The following is a 20,181-nucleotide window of genomic DNA, read 5'->3' as shown; positions in this document are numbered from 1 at the left end:
CCGGCTGTCATTCGGCTGTATGTTTCCCGCGTTTTTTGTCATTGTGTCTGACAGTAGGCTGAGTGAAGTGTCTATAGTGCGTTTGATGTTGATATATTTAAGTTTTAAGTTATTTACAGTCTTAATTTTTGTTAAAAGTACCGTATGTGACTATGTGTTGGCCTAGTGAAAATGTAATAATAATAATGCCGTGTTGTGCAGTAGCTGGTTGTTCAAAACCATTCAAGACATTCTAAAGAAACGGGAATATCTTTTCATCGTTTCCCTACGGATATTGATTTAAGAAAACAATGGGTAAATGCATGCAAAAGGGCCGATGAATTTAACGTCGATAACGCCAAAGTATGCTCAGTCCCCCATTTTGGGGAACATGATTTCGAGCGAGACTTAAAATCTGAGTTATTAAATACGAAAAGTAGAAAGGATTTTAAAGAACACAGCAGTTCCTTTCTTTGGTCTGTCAAATTTAAATGAACGTGCAATCTCACGATTAAAACGAGTTGAAAGTAGGGAAACAAAAAAACAAATTAGTAACATTTTTTTGTGAGATCGCCAACATAGATGAACCGTCTGATGCGATTCCAGAATCAACCAATGATGAAAACCTTATAGTAAACGACAAAAGTGAATCAGAATATAATTTATTGTTGAATAAGCAATTAGCCGAAGCAATTGCAAAAATTTCCCGTGTTGGAAAATAAACTTAAGTCATATGAATCTCTTTTTACAAAATCACAACAACAGTATATTTTTGCAAGGTCAGTGTAGGAGTTGGAGCCAAGAGGATGTCTCAAAGGCAATTACATTAAGATGTATTTCAAAAAAGGCATTTTCATTCGTTAGAGATGTGTTAAAGCACCCCACTGCCAAGTGAGACTACTATTAAACGTCGGCTAAGTCACTTTTCTATAAAAACCAGGTTTCATTGATATGAGTTTAAAAAGTTATGGAAACTCAAGTTAACGTGTTTAGTGATTTTGAAAAGAACGTGGTTTTATGTTACGATGAAATGAAGGTCAACTCTGACTTATGTTATGATAATGTGGAAGATCGAATTTTGGGTCCATATTCCATGGTACAAGTGATTGTGGTCAGAAGCATAGTAGGTAAGTGGAAGCAACCCGTTTTTTATGATTTTGACCGACCTGTAGATAAGGCACTTTTGTTTGAAACCATTGCAAAGTGGAAGCTACAGGTTTTCGAGTAAGGGCCTTTGTAAGTGACATGGGACCATCTAACACCAAAAGCTTATGAAAACCTTGGGTATTATACCTGGCAACAGTAACTAGTTTAAAAAATCCAATTGACGCCACTCGTCAAATTTGGGCGTTTTTTGATGTTCCACATTTGCTTAAACTTTGTAGGAACCATTTATTGGATCATGGTTATCAATTGAAATCTGGCGAAGTAGTTTACAAAAGAAATTTTTTTCTAAACTCGTTGAACTACAACATGAAAAGGATTTGAAGTTTGCTTACAAAATTTCCACCTCTCATATACTTTTGTCAGGTACCGAGAGGCAAAATGTAAGAAAAGCCGCAGAGCTACTCTCTGGGACAGTTGCTACAGCAATTGAATTTAAACTTTCCCGGAAATGAATCCATTGTAAAGTTTATTAGGATCATTAACAATGGCTTTTGATGTTCTTAATTCGCGAATGCCTAATCACCCATGCAACAAACTAAAGGTAGCCTATGGGCTACATTTAGCAGAGCAAAATCACGCTCTCAATGAGCTCTTTGATTTGTTCAGTTCTAATGCGTGTCTTGGGAAAGTCCAACTTGTTACCATTTCAAAATGGCTTTCTTATTTCTATATTGAGTATTTCAGGGACTGTACAATGATTTGAGAGCTGAAGGCTTTACCTACATCATGGCAGCCAGGTGCAATCAGGACATCCTTGAATCGTATTTTTCCCTGATTCGTGGCTTGGACGATTTTATGACCACCCTCTACCGATAGCTGTTGGACAACGAATAAAAGCTTTACTTTTAGGCCACTTTGCAAGTTCTATTGTAGCTACTGGAAACTGTCAAAGTGAAGAGACATCCACCCTCAGCGTTGATTTATTGAACAGTTTCGATTGTGCTGCTGAAAAAGGCTCTGAGGAAAAAGTTGAACAAAGTGAAACTAGTAGTTTTATAGAAGTTGACCCACAAGAAGAAGATGAGTTGATAGGAGTTTATTGAGCCAGAAAATAGCAGGAGATATCGGAAACGTAGCTACTAATGAATATGATGTTTTGACTAAAGAAAAGACGGATTTGATTCAAATGCTGGCTGGATATATAGCCTATAGGGTAAAGAAGAAAAAAAACTGGAATCAAATTTTATTTATGGTCATCCAACGAAAGATTTCCCATCACAAAACGATTGGCTCTCTGCTATATCACGTGGAGCTCTGATGAGACCGACCAGAGAATGGGAATGGACTGTGAAAAATATGGAAAATCGACTTTAACAATTTTCATGGTGTAAATAGCCTTAATAAAGACTGCAATGTAATGAAAACTCTGACTAGTGTTTTGAAAACCAAATATTGCAATATAGATGAGTATGCAATTCTTTTGCTTTGTGCGAACACGCACATTCTTCAGGATAAAAGCAATGAACAAGAAGAAAAGTGACAAGAGGAAACATTATGGAAACAAAAAAAAAACAAATTGTGGAAGAAAAGAGTCAAAAAAGCTAGCTAAACTTCAATAATTTTCAACCGAGTAAGTAATGCATAATAACTCTGCTAATGCATTATTTTGTCTATTTGTGTTTTAACCTAACGTTTCCTTTAACGTATTTTAAAATTGTATAAAAAATCTATATTTGTGGGTAATATTGATACATTTATGCCAAGTCTCATTGCTTCACAAGAAATGGTAAAACAATAAAACCATTCCGGGACTTTTCAAGCACACTGTTTGACACGACAAACTATATGTTTAATTATAATATTATTATTGTAAGCATTTAGGATGGTAATATTTTAAATTTCAATTCACTAACAATAATATTATTTCATGTGTAAAATATTATTCGGATCACCATATCAATGCAGCTATGTAGGCCCAAGTGTAGACCTAGTGTAATTTTATTGTACTATTCACAATGTGTATTGATAATATTATATTCGTTAAATTTAAAGCTTTTATAACAATTAATAGCAGACAAAACATCATTTCAGTTATAAAATACGACTTGCGGGAAATTTGTATTGGAGAGTATGGCAAGAACGCAATAAAACAATGCTGGAAGGAGCACTAGTAACGTTGTTATGAGCTGGGCACCGCAGCGAGTGGGCCCCGTTGACGTCGTCAGTGGTGGGGGAACATGCGCGTGGCCCATACCGTTTCTATTCTACCTACCGTGGTTCAATGTCCTTGCAATCCCAATGGAGTACGAAGACTTAGTGAATAGATCCAGATGATCCAGAACCATTAGGTCCAAAGCTCTAGTGAGGAGGACCAGGTTAATATTGCTGCTAGTAGCAAGGAAACACTGAGCTTGATACAGACCTAGCCGTAACACTCAGACTTCAAATACCACCCAACCAAAAACTGCTGCTAGGCCTAAAATTGTGTCTAGGTTTACCCATACTGCCACCATTAGGCCTAGTAAAAAAGAAAGAAAATTCAATTCAAACTGGTTGAATGACCCCCCAGTTCAAAAACTGGCTACAAAAAAAAAGTCAAAGAAAGAACCGGAACAAGACATGGGCATATTGTAGTGTCTGTGATGCAGTCATGGGGCGCATAAAACAGAGATTGTGCGTCATGGAAAGTCCCCTCAAGCACCTAAAATTAATCAAGGAGATAGCCACTAACAAAGACTTAAAAAAAAATTGTTCAAAGAACTACAACAGATAAAAGTGTCAAACGAGCAGAATTAAAATTAGCCGGCCTAATTGCAACCAACAACCTGCCCTTTTCGCTGATGGATACATTGATTCCGCTGTGCAAATCGGTCTTTCCGGACTCAGAAATTGCTGCTAAACTGTGTATGAAACGCACTAAAACAACAACTGTGATTAAAAAAAGCCATAGGTCCCGCATTCATGGAATTGATTTACCAAAAACTAAGGGCACCAGGATCGTTTTTCACCTTGATCATGGATGAGACAACGGATCAGGCATCGGTTAATCAATGTGCCCTCACAGTTATCTATATTGATGATGTAACTGGAACGCCAAAAACTAATTTATTTGACATGTTTGAAGTCAAATCTAGCACTGCTGATGAATTATTCACTGGTATGATGAACTCGCTGAAATCAAAAAATATACCCATTGAAAACTTAGTGGGATTTAGTTTCTGACACATGTAATGTGATGGTGGGGCAGCATCATTCGGTTTTTTCACTTTTGAAAATAGAAATCCCTCACATTGCATGTGTCAAGTGTTCTTGCCACATGATCCACCTGGCGGCAAGTAAAAGCATGTATGAAGTTACCAAAGACAGTGGAGGATTTGCTCCGAAATCTTGGGGCTCACTTCAGCAGAAGTTTTGGGAGACAGTCTGCCTTTGTAACAGTTCCAAGAGTTTTTTCAAGAGGAAATCCACAAAATACTATCACCAGCAGTAAACAAGGATGGCTGTCATTAAAATCTTGCGTTGACAGAGTGATTGAACAATTTCAACCGTTTGAAGGCCTACCTGCTGACCGCTTCTGTCGAAGACCCGTCAAACACAGTGGATAGCATGTTAGCTGCTATGAACAACCAATTTATCTACTTATACTTGGAGTTTATGTCTTATGTTCTTGGTATGCTAACAGATTTTAATGTAATGTTCCAATCCGAATCACCACTTTCTCCATAGATTGCGACCAGAGGTTCACAAGATGCTTCAAGATCTGTGTACAAACTACATGGACTTAAACTACATTAAAAATACACCCATCATGTCCATTGAGCATTCAAACCCCCGTCATTTCCTGCAATTAGAACAAATATATTTAGGCATTCAGGCAACAGAAACAATTTAATGAATTAAAGAAAAAATGCAGAAAAGAAAAGATATTGAAGTTTTCTTAAAAGTATTTTAAGCTTCTATGTGGAATTGGTCACACAAATCAAATCTAGATTTGATTTTTTCTGATGAAGTTTTTGATGTCCTCAGTGTCTTGGAGCCAAAAAGTGCCCAAGACCTTCAAAGTAAGGTCTTTGGCTCATGTCATTAACAGATTTCCCGTTCTGAAGAAAGTTGTTGATGTCCAAAAACTCGACAATCAGTGGAAAAGTCATGCTTTGCTAGACTTCAAAAGAGCATAAACTTGATGCAAATGAGTCTGCTATGCAATATTGGAAGGCTGTATTCAGTCTAAAGACAGTCGCTGGAGATGCTATGTTTACAGAAATACAAAAAGTGTTTAACTTACTTTTTATACTGCCATTTTTCAAATTCATCTGTCGAACGAATATTCAGTGAACTGAAGCATTGCAAAACCAATGACAGAAACAAATTGAAAACAGAAAACAGTCGTTTTCATTGATGGGTACAAGGGAAGGAATCCGAAATAGCGTGGATGTGTTGTTAAATTTGAACCTACCAAGGAAATGCTCACAAGAAATATATGGCAATAAGAAATTAGGCCTTATTATTATTTATTTGGCTTTTAAAAAAACTAAAACTGTGTTAATATAGCCAAATATATTTGTGATTCATATTTTGGTCATCAAGTGATATATTGTGAAATAAATTTTGTGTGTATATTATATATATATATATTTTATATATAAATAAATATTTGAACCTGAGTTATAGAGTAGGCTAAACACATCATGGTAATGCTAGCCTTCTAAGGTTTTAATTTCAAGACTATGTGTGCCTAGCACTTTGCCTGACATTAAAAAATTGTGGTTAACACATTTAAAAAACAGTGATCTAGTGTAATTTATTTTCCATAAAGCTACAAGTTGAGTTAAAGGAAAAAAGTGGATTTTTTAGAACAACACATAACAGTTCATGTGATTTATTCATACAAAATTTATTAAACTGTACATCAGTAAACAACCTATTTTGGAGGTAGGATATCATGAAAGAGTGTTGTAAGTATTTTTGCTTAACCTTGCATGTTTGGTTTTGGTAGGCCTTTCCTAAAATAATACTTTGTAGGCCTATAGTATGTTCAAACCTAAAGCCTGTGCTTAGCTGGTTGACAGTGAGATTTTAGAAGTCATTTACATATTATATTCCTTTACTCCTTCTTTGAATCACAGCAGGATTGCATGATTAATGTCTGCTTTAATCAGTTTACAAGTTTCTATTTAAAAACTTTGGCATGGATCCAAGCTCATTGAAAGTTTAAATTTGTTTTTCTGAAACTAACTTTTTCATGCAAATTGTCCTCTGTAAAAAAGTTAAAAAGTTAATTTTTTTACAATATAAAGTTAATGATATTATGCTCTAAAATCAACCATATTCAATGCAATAAAAAATCCTGCTCGTTAAGCCATTTAAGAGTGTCTAACCTAGAAAACCTGGAAAAGTCAGGGAATTTTATATGTTCAGTTTGGTAGACACCCTGCATTTACAAATATAGACTGTCATACGATGTCGATAACACACTTTTAGTAGCCTAAATATACTTTTAAAGCAAGGTGGTAATTTGGCTCATAGGTGGTATTTTTTTCAGGTACTGGTGGGAATTTTCCAAAAGTGGATTGGCAACACTGAGTCCATGCCATTCTTGAGATTTGTTCTCTTTTCATGCTAATATTACATTGATGTATGTTAATTAGAATACACATGAAGAATCTAAATATAGCTAACTCTTATAGTGTTGTCGTATATCTATTTTGTTATAATGTCTTAGTTGTGTGAACTAAGACTGCATGGACGAATAATCAGCATATTGGGAAGCAGAAAGGTTGTAGTAATAGAATTGTAAATAAAAACTTAACCTTACTGAAACTTTCGACCTCGAGTGTGCAAGTATACTACAGTATTTTATTACAAATCTTTAGTAATAAAAATCATTATACAAAATATTCATATAAATAAAAATGAAAACTAGAACTCTAAATAATTTGCTTGATATGGCTCATAAAGCTGCTGTATGGACTAGTATTGTGGCAACTACTGGTGCGTTAGGTTATATAGGACTGGGTCTTTACGAGTTTGCAACAGCAGTTAGACCTCAATTGAAAGAAAAAGAAAAATTAGAACAAGAGGAGTTGTTGAAAGAGGGAAGAGAGACATTAGCTGATGCAGCTCCTGAGTTGAAATTATAAATACAGACAATGTTCTAGATACTCTAGGTAAACAATAAATACTAAGTAGCCTAGGCCCAAGATTACATAATTTCAAAAGTTGTGGTTATTCACATGCCAACAACTAGTTGTACAATCTGTATATATTTTATTGGGTAGGGTACGATAAGCGGACCCGGTTTTTTATATCGAAATTAGCAAACGAAATTACTAAATCATAACCACCGATATAATCAATCGATAATGATTAATTATTTTGAACAAATAACTTAAATAATCTAGATATCAACAGCTGTAAACACTTTCAAATAATACACGTAAGGTAATATTTCAAATTTACATATAAGTAACATTTGATTATTAAAAATGGCAGTCAATTTTAGAAAACTACAACGACATTGCTTTGAAAGATGATAAGACATGTTTTACGTGGCTTCAACATGTTGGACTCTTACCGAAAAATCCATTATGTGAAATTTGTGGGAAAGAAACAACTGTAACTGTGAGAGGAGCAAATATGGTCGTCTTCAGTTTTCCTAATTTAATTTTGCTTATAATAATTATTTGTTTCATCACTGTAAATATTAAATCCATATTTTAATTTAAAACACATGATTGTTATTGAGGACTATAGATACTTTTATATCGATTGATAGTCTAGGGTTTGAGATGCGAATATTAGGTATCGATAATTACATTTTTCGATATAAAAAACCGGGTCCGCTTATCGTACCCTACCCATTTTATTGAGTATGTCTTAAGTAAGAACAATCATTTGTGACCAGACCCTCCAGGATTTAGATGTATTACTGAAGTATTATCTTGAAGGATGCACAAGGTAACAACCAAGATGTTGCTGTAGCCTGTTCTCATGGCTACAGGCCTTTGTGCCTTTTTATCAGCCAGCTGCAGTATGATAAGCAGCCACAACCACAATCGAATCAACTGTCAATTTGAACGATTTAAATACCATCAGACATATTTACCTTGTGACTGTAAATACTATGTTTCTCAAACTTACTAAAGAATAATACAGTAGTATTATTTTCTATAATCTAAAATGTGTTTATTCCTTTTACATATAAAATAGTAGCTTTACTATAATAAAATCTTAACACATTCATGACAACAGTTAATTTTCGCACTTTTATAACAATATAAAACCTTAATAATTTTTTACATCAAACATCAAAGTATAACAAAAAAAGGTATGTAGGCTTCGCAATTTCGCACACACAAAAATTTTCCCAATATGTTTTTCAACGTTTCTCTGTGTACTCCAAGGGGAACTTGGCTACAGTATAATAAGCAGCCACCAACACAATCAGATGATGATTATCGATTTTAAATATTAATATTATCGAATAAGACATTTTACCTGTAGATATTCATAATTAAGCATTGCCAGCTTTCTTTATTTAGACTAGTGATGTCATTACCAGCTGTTGTTATTTTGTTTATGTAGGAGAAGTTTAATGACTACAAGAACAGTGGTGATCAATATGCAAATATTGGCTTAAAATGTTTTTATAAACACAGAAATCATTAAAAACTGGTCTCAGAAGGGAGTGCATTGTCGATCATCTTGCAGATTGTACTGACGTACAATGTTACTGACATTGTATTGACGAGAAATTGTGATTGTTGGTGGTTATACATTCGAACATTTCTTTAAATGTTATTAAACATGTCTATCTTGTGAAGTAATAGTATTACAAGGCTCAAGAGTACTTTAAATACAATTTAAAAAACAAATTCATTTCTTTTACTTATAAAAATATAGCTTCTCTATATTTACATTTTTAAAGCCTATAATAATTCAATTCAACATCATCGTTCAAAATGTATTTAAAGTGAAAACGTGTGTGGAAATAAATTTAAAATTAAAATCATGTGTTATTGACGTATAGCAGCAAGAACAGTGACGTACATGTCTTCTTTGTTTCACAAGCAGTCACGTTTATCCTTGAAAATAATAAGGTAAGTAAATGTTATTGTTTTGTAGTTATATATTGTATTTTAATTTGTAAATTATATTAATTTTTATACAAAATTTTTTTAGATTGAAAACTAGCCGAACCATATTCTTCTTTGAAATATGTATTACGTTATTTGGTCCGACATTTTGTTTTCTGTCCTTCAGATGGTCATGAATGTCGATGATTCCATATCATTTGATAATCATCATCCAAGTGTGTGCCGCTTATTATAATGCAGCTGGAAACCTAAAAAATTATGGTATTTTGAGGTATCTATTTTAACATGTGATCACCAAGACAGGGAAACAATAAACATGCAATAAGGAAATACATAGCAACCTGTACCCCATCAGGCACACAACGCGCCTTATAAAAGCCCGATGTGTACCCAATTGGAAACACAACGGCATTTATGAAAGATTGCGTGTACCCAGTGGGGTACACGTCATAGTTAACATTTTAAAAGTCTATATCATAATTCACTTTGACATTATTGTTTCAAATTAATTCATACAAAGTTAAATGATGTGTATGGTATTTGAGTAATGGTCACTAGAGTTGGGAAATACTGTTATTTGTCAATAATCTGTTACAAAATAATGTATTGAGGTGTTAAACTCCAGTAACCTGTTACTGTGGTAACATTACAATTCAATCTCGGTATTTATTAGCATCATGCTGTTACTCAAATGACGTTACAAAGTTTCAAGTAAAATGAGACAAAATCTACATGTGCTGGTATATTTACACATAGTATACGAAACTAACTCACTGAAATGTAATATTTAGACTGATAGAGTAATAAAATTATAAACTGGTTATTTCAAATGTTCACCATACAATATAATTATTGGGTATTACTCAGTTACTATCTACTATTTGTATATGCTATACATAAGTAGTATTATAAATATAAAAAGTAAAGTCGACATATATAAGCACTCTCGTGGTCTGAGCTTGAATTTAGGTATTATCTCGAGGGATGTTTACTTTTTTTCCTGAGGGAAGTGCACTGATAGCTAGACACATTTCTGATCGGTACTTTCCCGACCTCAGATTATGTCTCATGCCATCCAACTTCTCTGACATCACAAGATGTTGGACGAAAATTACAAATGATGAATTTTACTAAAAGTGGAACTACGTATTTAGGCAAGTTAGTAGAAGGTTATGGTTGGGTGAATTTACAATATTTGGTTGTTTTGTCAAGTTGCGTTTCCTAGCTAGCAGTATGGATAGAGTGGCATTCGTGGTCAGACCATCTAGAATTTGAAAGTTGAGTTAAGCTCTAGTTTACCTTCCTCTTAGTGCAGCGTCTGGGATCTGATGCTGTTGCAGTCTTGACTCCTGAAATCTGGAGTCATGTTCGTCTGAAGAGATCCAAAACAGTAGACATCAGAGACATCTAGGTAAAGAGATATTCTCATTATCTTATCAGGTGCACAATTGACTGAACTACGATGTTTCTGACAAGATCTGTTAAGCACTGTGGAGCACCTGAGTTTTCTACACCTAATGTAGCTATGGTGGGAAGGGTTGATGCAATGTGCAAGTTTAGTTAATAGTTTACCTTTCTCTTGGTATATCCCTTTCCATTACTTTTGTGTATCTCTTCAGATGAATATGACTCCAGATTTCATGAGGCGTCTTTAACAGCATCAGATCCCAGACACTGCACTTTATATATATATATATATATATATATATATATATATATATATATATATATATATATATATATATATAGCTATGTTTTATATATATATAATTTGTGTTAGTGATAAAAGAGTTCCACTTTTATATTTTATATCTTTGTTATTTGTCATTGTGATCCCATAAAAACTTATTTTGTTTTGTTCAGGATATTAGCAATAAGTTAATAACATGAAACTCTTCTTTTGCCACTCCGGCCGTTAAGTTCACAACTACCCAGATTTTTTTGACCATTTTGTTCTCAAGGTATCTTGAGGATAGACAGAAAAAAATCTTTCCAGCCCTCGGAGATGGTGCATACATCAGTTATCAAACTCAGTGTTTTCTACATAGAAATTAAATGTTATGATTAAGTTTATTAAGTTATGATTAAGTTTATTGCTCAATTCGTTCACTGACCTTCACCCTAATTCCATAAAGAGCCATGCATCATCATTGATGATTATTAATTGATCTTCTCCATGTAGAAACAAAGTTTAACGCAAAATTTAATTTGTTGTACATTGTTGGGGTTTGGTTATGTAGGGAATCATTTGTCCCTTTGGGTCTTTTTCTTGCAGTGTGTCACACAAGTGTCATTATTATGGTGGAAAGGAAAAAAAAATATGATAATAAACTTAGAGCCCTAAGACAAAATGCAAACTCAAATTTCATTGAGTCAGCTGCCAACAAAACCAAAGCCCTATGGACTGTTATTAAAAATGAAAGAAAAGGACAATGAGAACTCCTACCTCAAAGCCGTATTGTAATCAATGACAAAGTGGTGGATAATCCAATTGAAGTTGCAGAATATTTCAACACTTTCTTCACTCAAGTTGCTGAAGCAACACTGAAACTCAGCAACCACACAGTAGCAAATCATGACAACAATGCAAACGACCAGTCCATAACAGACAACTGCCAAACTGTTTTTAACTTAAGCCCGACAAGTGACAGAGAAGTAAGAGTGGTCATCAATTCCCTTAAATCTAAACCGTCAAGTGGAATGGATGAATACTCATCAAAAATTGTAAAGCATTGTGCTGAAGAGCTAATACCACCTTTGGTCAGCATAATAAACGCATCTTTCAGCCTTGGTCAGTTTCCTGCTGCATTAAAGCAATCAAAAGTGTATCCAAAACATAAAAAAGGATCAACGACTTAAATAAAAAATTACCGTCCTATTTCACTTGTTTCAACCTTTTCAAAAATAATTGAAAAAGTAGTTCTCAATAGACTTATGACCCACCTGGAGCAGTTAAACATAGTCACTAGTTGTCTACATGGATTTCTGAAAGGTAAATCAACCACATCAGCTATCATCAACCTAATTTAATACATCATTGACCAAATAGATAAAGAACAATACATCTCTGCTCTGCTTCTTGACTACAGCAAAGCATTTGACTGTCTAGGACATGATCTCATATCAAAAAAACTTAAATCTCTAGGCATTACTGGTATAGCTAACAGTTGGTTTATGAGTTATCTCTCAGGGTGAACACAGGTAGTTGAAGTACAGAGCACTTTACACATGGCCTTAAAAACACCTTTCAATCAAACCCATAACCAGTCACACGCGGAGTGCCACAAGGATCAGTTCTAGGCCCAGTCATCTTTGTTTTATTTGTCAATGACTTCCCAGCATACATCCAAGACCACAACACCACCTGTGTTATGTATGCTGACAACACAACACTCCTAATCAGTGATGCTACAGCAGAAGGAGTGCATACAACTGCCTTCAACTCCCTGCACAAAGCACTGACATACTGCAGAAAAAATGACTTGGCTGTAAACACATCAAAAACAATACAGATTAATTTTAGTAAAAGAAAAGACTACATTTCAAAAATACCTGACGTAGAAATTGAAAACCACATTAAATTTCTAGGAGTCATCCTGGATGGAAGTCTAAACTGGACAGAGCATGTAGATGGCATGTGCAAAAAAATCAGCACAGGTATATATGCTGTGCGGCGCATAAAATGGACTGGAAATTTAGAAACAGCAAAAACAGCTTACTATTCACTAGTAGAAACGCACATGAGGTATGGGCTCGCTGTATGGGGTGGGTCCTCTGCTGGGAACCTCGGTGCTCATCCTGCAGAAAAAAGCCATCAGAATCCTCGCTGACCTTGAACCTCAACAAAGCTGCATGCATGCCTTCCAAGCCCTTGGCATAAAGACTATCACTGCTCTGTACATTCAAGAAGTTATTCTATATGCTCATAGTCTGAGTCTTCAAACAGGGAAAGACTTCCACTCGTACAATACTCGTCATGCAACTAACTACGTTCTGCCCCCACATCGCACAGCAATCTTTGAAGAAAAACCATCCTACATCGGCCGGAAGTTGTGGAATGCTCTACCAGATACAATGAAGGGATTGAAGAGGAATGCCCTACAAGTAACCTCCTAGTAAATCAACCTTTTTATACACTAGATGAGTTCCTGAACGCCTGCAATGGAGAATGGAGACTACAAAAACCTTGACTTTGTTTCATCATAAGCTAACTTTTTGTAATAATATGTGACTCTATTACTATTCTTTAAGAATATGTCAATAAAGAAACTTGTCTATTGTCTATGGAGTGTGCACCTGGGAATCTTGTCTGCGGTATAGGGGCAAAACAATTAATTAATATATTTACTGATAGTGAAAAAATTATAAAGTCATTGGATTTTTCAAAAACTTTTGTGGGATTATTGCCAGATAGTCTCAACAACTAACACTGTTGGCATTGCTTGTAAATGTTTAGATACTTCGAGAAAGTGAGTGAAGGGTTTTCAGGAATCGATAATAAAGCCACTGTAATTCCGTGTGCTATTTGTTTTCAAGTTATGTTGATTGTTGCACCACACAGTTTACTGATGATACCAGCTCGATTTTAGTACAATGGATTATCCTGAGATGAATAGTAACTTGGTCTGAACAATTCAAACTTTGAGAGACTGGTTTTCTGCAAAAAAACAAGTCTTCCTGATACACACAAATATTTTTCTTTTCTGGGTTAAGTATCCAACATTTTAACGTAACATTGATAATTGTAATTTGTATTCAAATAACAATCTCTGCAAATATCTCCTATCTTGTGAATATTCTGAATTGAAAGATTCAAAGTTAAAGGGGATTTCTTACATTGACAGACTTAAGTTTGAAGGTTAACAGATCCCTGTACGGTCGGTTATCCAACATTTTAACATGACATTTATAACTGTATTTTGTATTCAAATAACAATCTCTGCAAATATCTTGAGAATATTCTGAACTGAAAGATTCAAAGTTAAAGGGGATTTCTTACATTGACAGACTTACGTTTGAAGGTTAACAGATCCCTGTACGTTCGGTGAATATCTTGTGGTTTTTCAATTTTTTGTTGTGTATTATCTTTTGGGAATCTTGTTCGGAGATAGATTAATGAAGTACTCATGTTTTGAAAAAAAAAGCTCTAAGAGTGAGTTTGATCTTAATCTGAGATTTCTTTCAAAGCTTATTTTGAATAACATATATTAGTAATTCCTGTGCATATTTTCTCTATTATTTTTTTGTCTATGTATATATTCTTTCAATATTTCAAGTACAGGTTTGCACAATTATCAAATTAAATTTTGTATGCTCAAGGTATTTAATAACTACTGATCCATTAAAAGACAAGTTATCCTGCAATTAGTATTGAGCATAATTTAAGATTCTGTTACAACAGAACTTTTTCCATTTGATTCATGTCACGTTACAATGGATGCCATTTATTAATTTTAATGGTTTACTGTAATATCTTTAACAATGTATCATGATTGTATGTTGACAAACAATAAATATATTTCAACTTACTACATAGAATTTCATCTATTGGCTAAAAAAGTATCTATCATTTGCTAATATTTTAAGTTTATTAATTTTTTTCAGATTTAATGCCCTGCGCAGGCGACCGCATGTGAACTTCTATACAAGTACAGAAAATAACTGTAGTCAATGTAAATTAAACAAATCCAAAGTTGGATGTTATGAATTTATTAAGTACTACTAACATGAATAGTGAGCATGTGTTAGCTTAACTTTTCTGTAAATTATGATTTAATCACATAATGTAAAAAATTAAATTAGTTGTTTTTAAAATTATGAAGTGTATTCTTTGGCCTATAACAAATGTATACATGGTGTGAAAGTCAAGTTTTTCTGTGTGTTTATTTAAGTAATTCATTTAAATTTTTGTAGATTTTTACTAGAAATAAGGTTTTTTCAAGTCCAACAATAAAGAAAATTCAACCATTATAATAATGAACATAAATGCAGGTAGAATTGAGTTCTTTAATTTTAAGACTTCAGGGAGGCTTGTATTTGCCCCACAGCATACAACATCCTGAATCAGAGAGTGACTTGCAATGTATCGAAGTTTAAAATTTTCAATTTTTTTATAGTAGAGTTTCACATCAAATTTCACACTCTAAGTTACGTTATTTTAAAGTTATTGCCTCTATAAACAGACGCAAAATCAGAAATCTGCTTTTAGTAAGAGAGAGAGACTTCGTTAAATGATCAGCCAATTAATTTCATAGGGCTAATTTTAATTATATAAACATGTATTATGGACACAACACTAGATTTACAAACAATAAATGTATTTTAACATTCCTTGTCTGCACACAAGTGCAAACCATGCAAATAAATAAAAGCTGCATTACCCAGTCATAAACAACTACTGATTTTCAGATGACGGAAGATAATCCGTTGTAAGGCCACTATCCTAGACATACTCACACTTTGTATGAGTATATATACAGACATACTCATACCATACAGACACTTGTTTGGAGTATGTATACAGACTTATTCAGACACTTGTATGAGTATATAAACAGATATACTCAGACACTTGTATGAGTATATATCCAAGTGTTTATTATGTAGTGGTAAATTGCATATTATAGCACTAATTTCTCTTTAGAGCTATGTTTCAAATTTCAGTACACTAGATCTTTGCAACATAAGTTTGAAATAGATAATATATTCAAACTTAAGAAAGTGATATATACAACATTAAAAAATTATTATTCCTCATTAATAATACGTATCTGTGTTAATACTATAAAATCAGGATATATTTTCCAACATCCTAGTTCATTTAAAAAAGTATCAAAACTTGCCCGTAGACTTCTTATACAAAAAAAAACAATGGCTTAGAAATTAAGTATAAAGTTTTTTTTCTACAATAATACACTTTTTAACTGAAAATTATGTAACAATTACACACGTTTTCACAAGATACATGTTAAGGAAAACGATTGCAATTGCAATCGTTAAGAGAGTAACTACTCTCTTAACTTCATTTCTCTTGTCTCGTAGAAGGCTGTTTGACATTTTTGTAGAGCCGTCACTAGATGAGGCATGAAATTGTTCCTTAACTTAATTTGCTCTTATGTCATAGAAGGCGGTTTCACATTTGTAGAGCACTCATTTTATGAGGCATGAGTTTGTTGTTATACCATAATTATACAGTTCAATTTAATTTTGTCTTTTTACTCATGAAATATATTCCAATCGACTTGATTTTCATTACGGTTTGTTATTTACAAACAAGATATGTCAATTAAAAAGCTTTGCATTTGTCCCACAGCAGACAACATCCTGACCTGCAGAACAACTCCTTATGAACCATGTTTACCATTTTCAATTTTGATATAGAGGTTTCAAAATACATTTCAGCCCTCTTCATTCATACTAAACGCTTTACCAATTAAACTTAGTAGTGGCCAATTTGAAATATATGGATACATTTAAAGACACAAAACACATAATATTTAATCAATAAATGTATCGTAACATTTCCTTGTCTGCACACAAATAAACAAAGTTCACTCATGTCTTTAGTACAAATTAATATGTATGCTGCATTTCCATATTGCAGCATATTTTGATCCTTTCCTGCCTACCCTCCCTCCCCCTTTACTGAACCTTCAGCATCCTCCTATTTTTTTTATTCACTAAGTAAATTTAAAGATTTTTATTACTGTGTGAACGTTCCATTTTTAACTAATCTTTACTGATATTAGGCCTATAATCGTTTATAATTGATGAAGATACATCAGGGTATTTAACAATTAGTGAAATCGGTAGAATAATTGATAATACATCAAGTGAGGTTAATCTGAATGAATGTCATAAAGTTGATTTTACTTCAAACAGTACTGAAACAGATGAGATATCAGTTGACACACTCCGATCAGAAAGAATATTGGTTGATTCCTCAGATTATACGAGGTGTGTTCAAAAAGTATCGCGAATTTTGAATTTTCGCGGGTTACGTATATTCGAATTTTGATTTTTTTGTGGCGTTATGTTGGTACATATGTCTCTCACTTATGTTGACAATTTCGGCCATTTTGAATGTTCAGTTAATTGTTGATAAGTGCTTTACTTGCACGTGTTTTGGTTCGTCTTCGATTTTTATCCTATTCAAAAAAATAGAACAAAGAACCTGTATCAAATTTTGTGTGAAAAACAAAATTAAGTGCGCGGATGCATTCCGAATGTTGACCGTGGCATACGGAGAAGCTACTTTGGACAAAAGCGTTTATCCAGCGTTTATCGGTGGTACAAAATGTTTTCAGAAGGCCGAGAAGATGTGAATGACGAAGAACGTGCCGGACGCCCGAGCACTTCAACAACAGACGAAAAAATTGATGAAATGAAGAAAATGGTATTGGCCAATCGTCGAATCACCGTTAGAGAAATTGCCGAGGACCTAGGCATATCGATTGTCTCGTGTTATTCGATTTTAATCGATAATTTGGGCATGAGACGGGTCACCGCACAATTCGTACCAAAATTGCTCAATTTCGATCAAAAACAGCATCGCATGAACATTGCTAATGAGATGTTGGAATCTGTCCGTGACGACCCGAATTTGCTCCAGAGGGTCATAACTGGTGACGAATCGTGGGTTATGACGTGGAAACCAAAGCTCAATCATTTCAATGGAAGCTGCTGCACGAACCAAGACCGAAAAAAGCACACCAAGCTCGGTCGAGTGTGAAAGTTTTGCTTACAGTTTTCTTTGATTGCAGGGGCATGGTGCATCATGAGTTCTTGCCACAAGGTAGAACGGTGAATAAGGAATATTACCTGCAAGTTATGCGCAATTTGCGCGAAGCAATCCGCCAGAAACACACGAATTTGTGGAAAAACAAAAATTGGCTTTTGCACCACGATAACGCCCCTGCTCACACATCGCTGCTTGTACGCGACTTCTTGGCCAAAAACAACACACTAATGATACCGCAGCCACCGTATTCCCCAGATCTGGCCCCCTGTGACTTTTTCTTGTTCCCGAAACTGAAGAGGCCCATGAAAGGACGACCCTACGCCACAATTGACGAGATAGAGACGACATCGAAGGAGGAACTGAACAAGATACAAGAAAATGATTTTTTGAAGTGCTTCGAAGATTGGAAAAAACGTTGGCACAAGTGTATAATATCCCAGGAGGATTACTTTGAAGGGGACAAAATAGATATTCACAAATAAATAATTTTGGAAAATGCACAAAATTCGCGATACTTTTTGAACACACTTGTATGCTTACTTATTTGCTCCTATACCAGAACAAAAGGAGCCAATTGATAATTTTAATATGTTAGTTGAGAATGTTTTCATACAAGGAATTGTTCTTGAAACAAATATGTTTGCAAAGGTTCTTATCTGATGGAACTTCAGACCAATCCTGAATTAGTGAGTGGAAGGCCTTTACTCTGCAAGAGTCCAAAACTTTTTTTAGGTCTTCTCCTTTTCACAGGTAATGTAAAAATGCCAGGTCTACAAGATTTTTAGAAAAGACAAACTGTTTAAAACTTGTTTCAGTGAGTATGTATGTCCCATACAGGTTTCATCCTATTATAGTGCCTGCATTTTTTTAAAATTATTAGAATCCAGGTAAAGAATTCTAACTTGACAATGTTGTAACGAGGACCCCTTGTATTTAAGCAATATATAAAAAAAAGAGCCATAAATATAAAGTTTTACACTCTTACTGAGCCTGATGGCCTGGGTAAAAGTTTTGTTTATAAGCCAGAGCAAATTACATTTTATCAGGTGAGGCACAGATACTAAGCTAGACAGTAAATATCAATCTATGTGCACAGTGGCAAGCCGCACCATTGATGTCTTATGCACTCTCTGTCTTCATACAATGCGATATGTTAACAATTTGCCTAAGTTTAATAATGTACAGGAAACAATAAATTTCACTTACTGATTATGGAACTAAGTTGAAAAGTGCATATGGGCATTCCATCAAAAGAGCATGATAACACAGTGAACATGTCATACAGATTATTAATTTAAAAAAGTAATTAGAAGAGAAAACACTAACAAAAATGTAAAATTGGCAAAGAATTATGTTATGTTGTGGGTGAATCAAAAATAAAATTCAAACAGCAAAAAGGGAAGAATGCCATGTGCAGATAATTGCCACTTATGCGTCAAAAGTTTTTTTTATCTTTATTAAACTTTGAATTTTACATACCCTTTATTATAGTGTAGGGAACAAAAATATATATTTTGTTGTTTTATTAATATCTTTAATATGCGACATGGCAGACGAGACCTGCTAAGAAGATCCGCAGTAATCGTGTCGACAAAAGCTGCAATATCTAATAAAAAGTATCTATTTCAGGTGAAAAGTATTCCCTCTGTTTCAAAGACACGTAACCTAGGCACATGTAAAAAGCTGTAGTGTGTTTATTAAATAGTAAATGTCTTATTGTAGCTCTGTTTTCCATTTCCGAGCTATGTTCCAAATTTCAAGAAGCTAAGTCTTTCCCAAGTAAATTTAAAAATGAAAGAAAGTTAATATAAACATAGACATGTATAGCAAAGCTATGGTAGGAAGACTTAGCTCTAATTCACCTTCCTCTCAGGAGTTAGTCATACAGAAACAATAGAACTACCATACATGAGGTCGATGCTCTGTCCATCCATTTTTCATCAGACATCCCAATCAACATCGTACTAAGGACTTTTAGCGTTTCGCTTGCAATGAAGATCACATTACAGACTAAGCTAAAATGTTTAAGCTTTGTGTGAAATCAACCAACTTAATCACTAGAGTATATAAGTTACTGGGGGAAGTCATATTATGGTTAGCTTTCACAACATATTCTGTTTACTAATTTATTCATTCTGGGTTTTTCTCATTGCCAACATGATAACACAACACCAACAATTCACAGTGTCGGTGGCAGTAGACTAACACACACTGTGTGCATTAAAGGGTTATGAAGTCAGGATACATAAAATAAATCAG

At 34.2% G+C, this 20,181-nt stretch overlaps 1 long non-coding RNA gene across 1 annotated transcript; it reads left to right on the top strand.

Moving 5' to 3' along the window:
* The first annotated feature begins 6,694 nt into the window (after window positions 1–6,694).
* On the top strand, window positions 6,695–14,999 carry LOC124372792. The gene is made up of 2 exons (XR_006923366.1): window positions 6,695–7,253; window positions 14,787–14,999. It is a non-coding gene; the product is annotated as an uncharacterized LOC124372792 (long non-coding RNA).
* Window positions 15,000–20,181: the final 5,182 nt, after the last annotated feature.

The sequence above is a fragment of the Homalodisca vitripennis genome, unplaced genomic scaffold (genome assembly GCF_021130785.1).
Source record: "Homalodisca vitripennis isolate AUS2020 unplaced genomic scaffold, UT_GWSS_2.1 ScUCBcl_3997;HRSCAF=9868, whole genome shotgun sequence".
NCBI classification, from domain to species: Eukaryota; Metazoa; Arthropoda; class Insecta; order Hemiptera; family Cicadellidae; genus Homalodisca; species Homalodisca vitripennis.
This window is presented reverse-complemented; position numbering and strand designations above follow the sequence as displayed.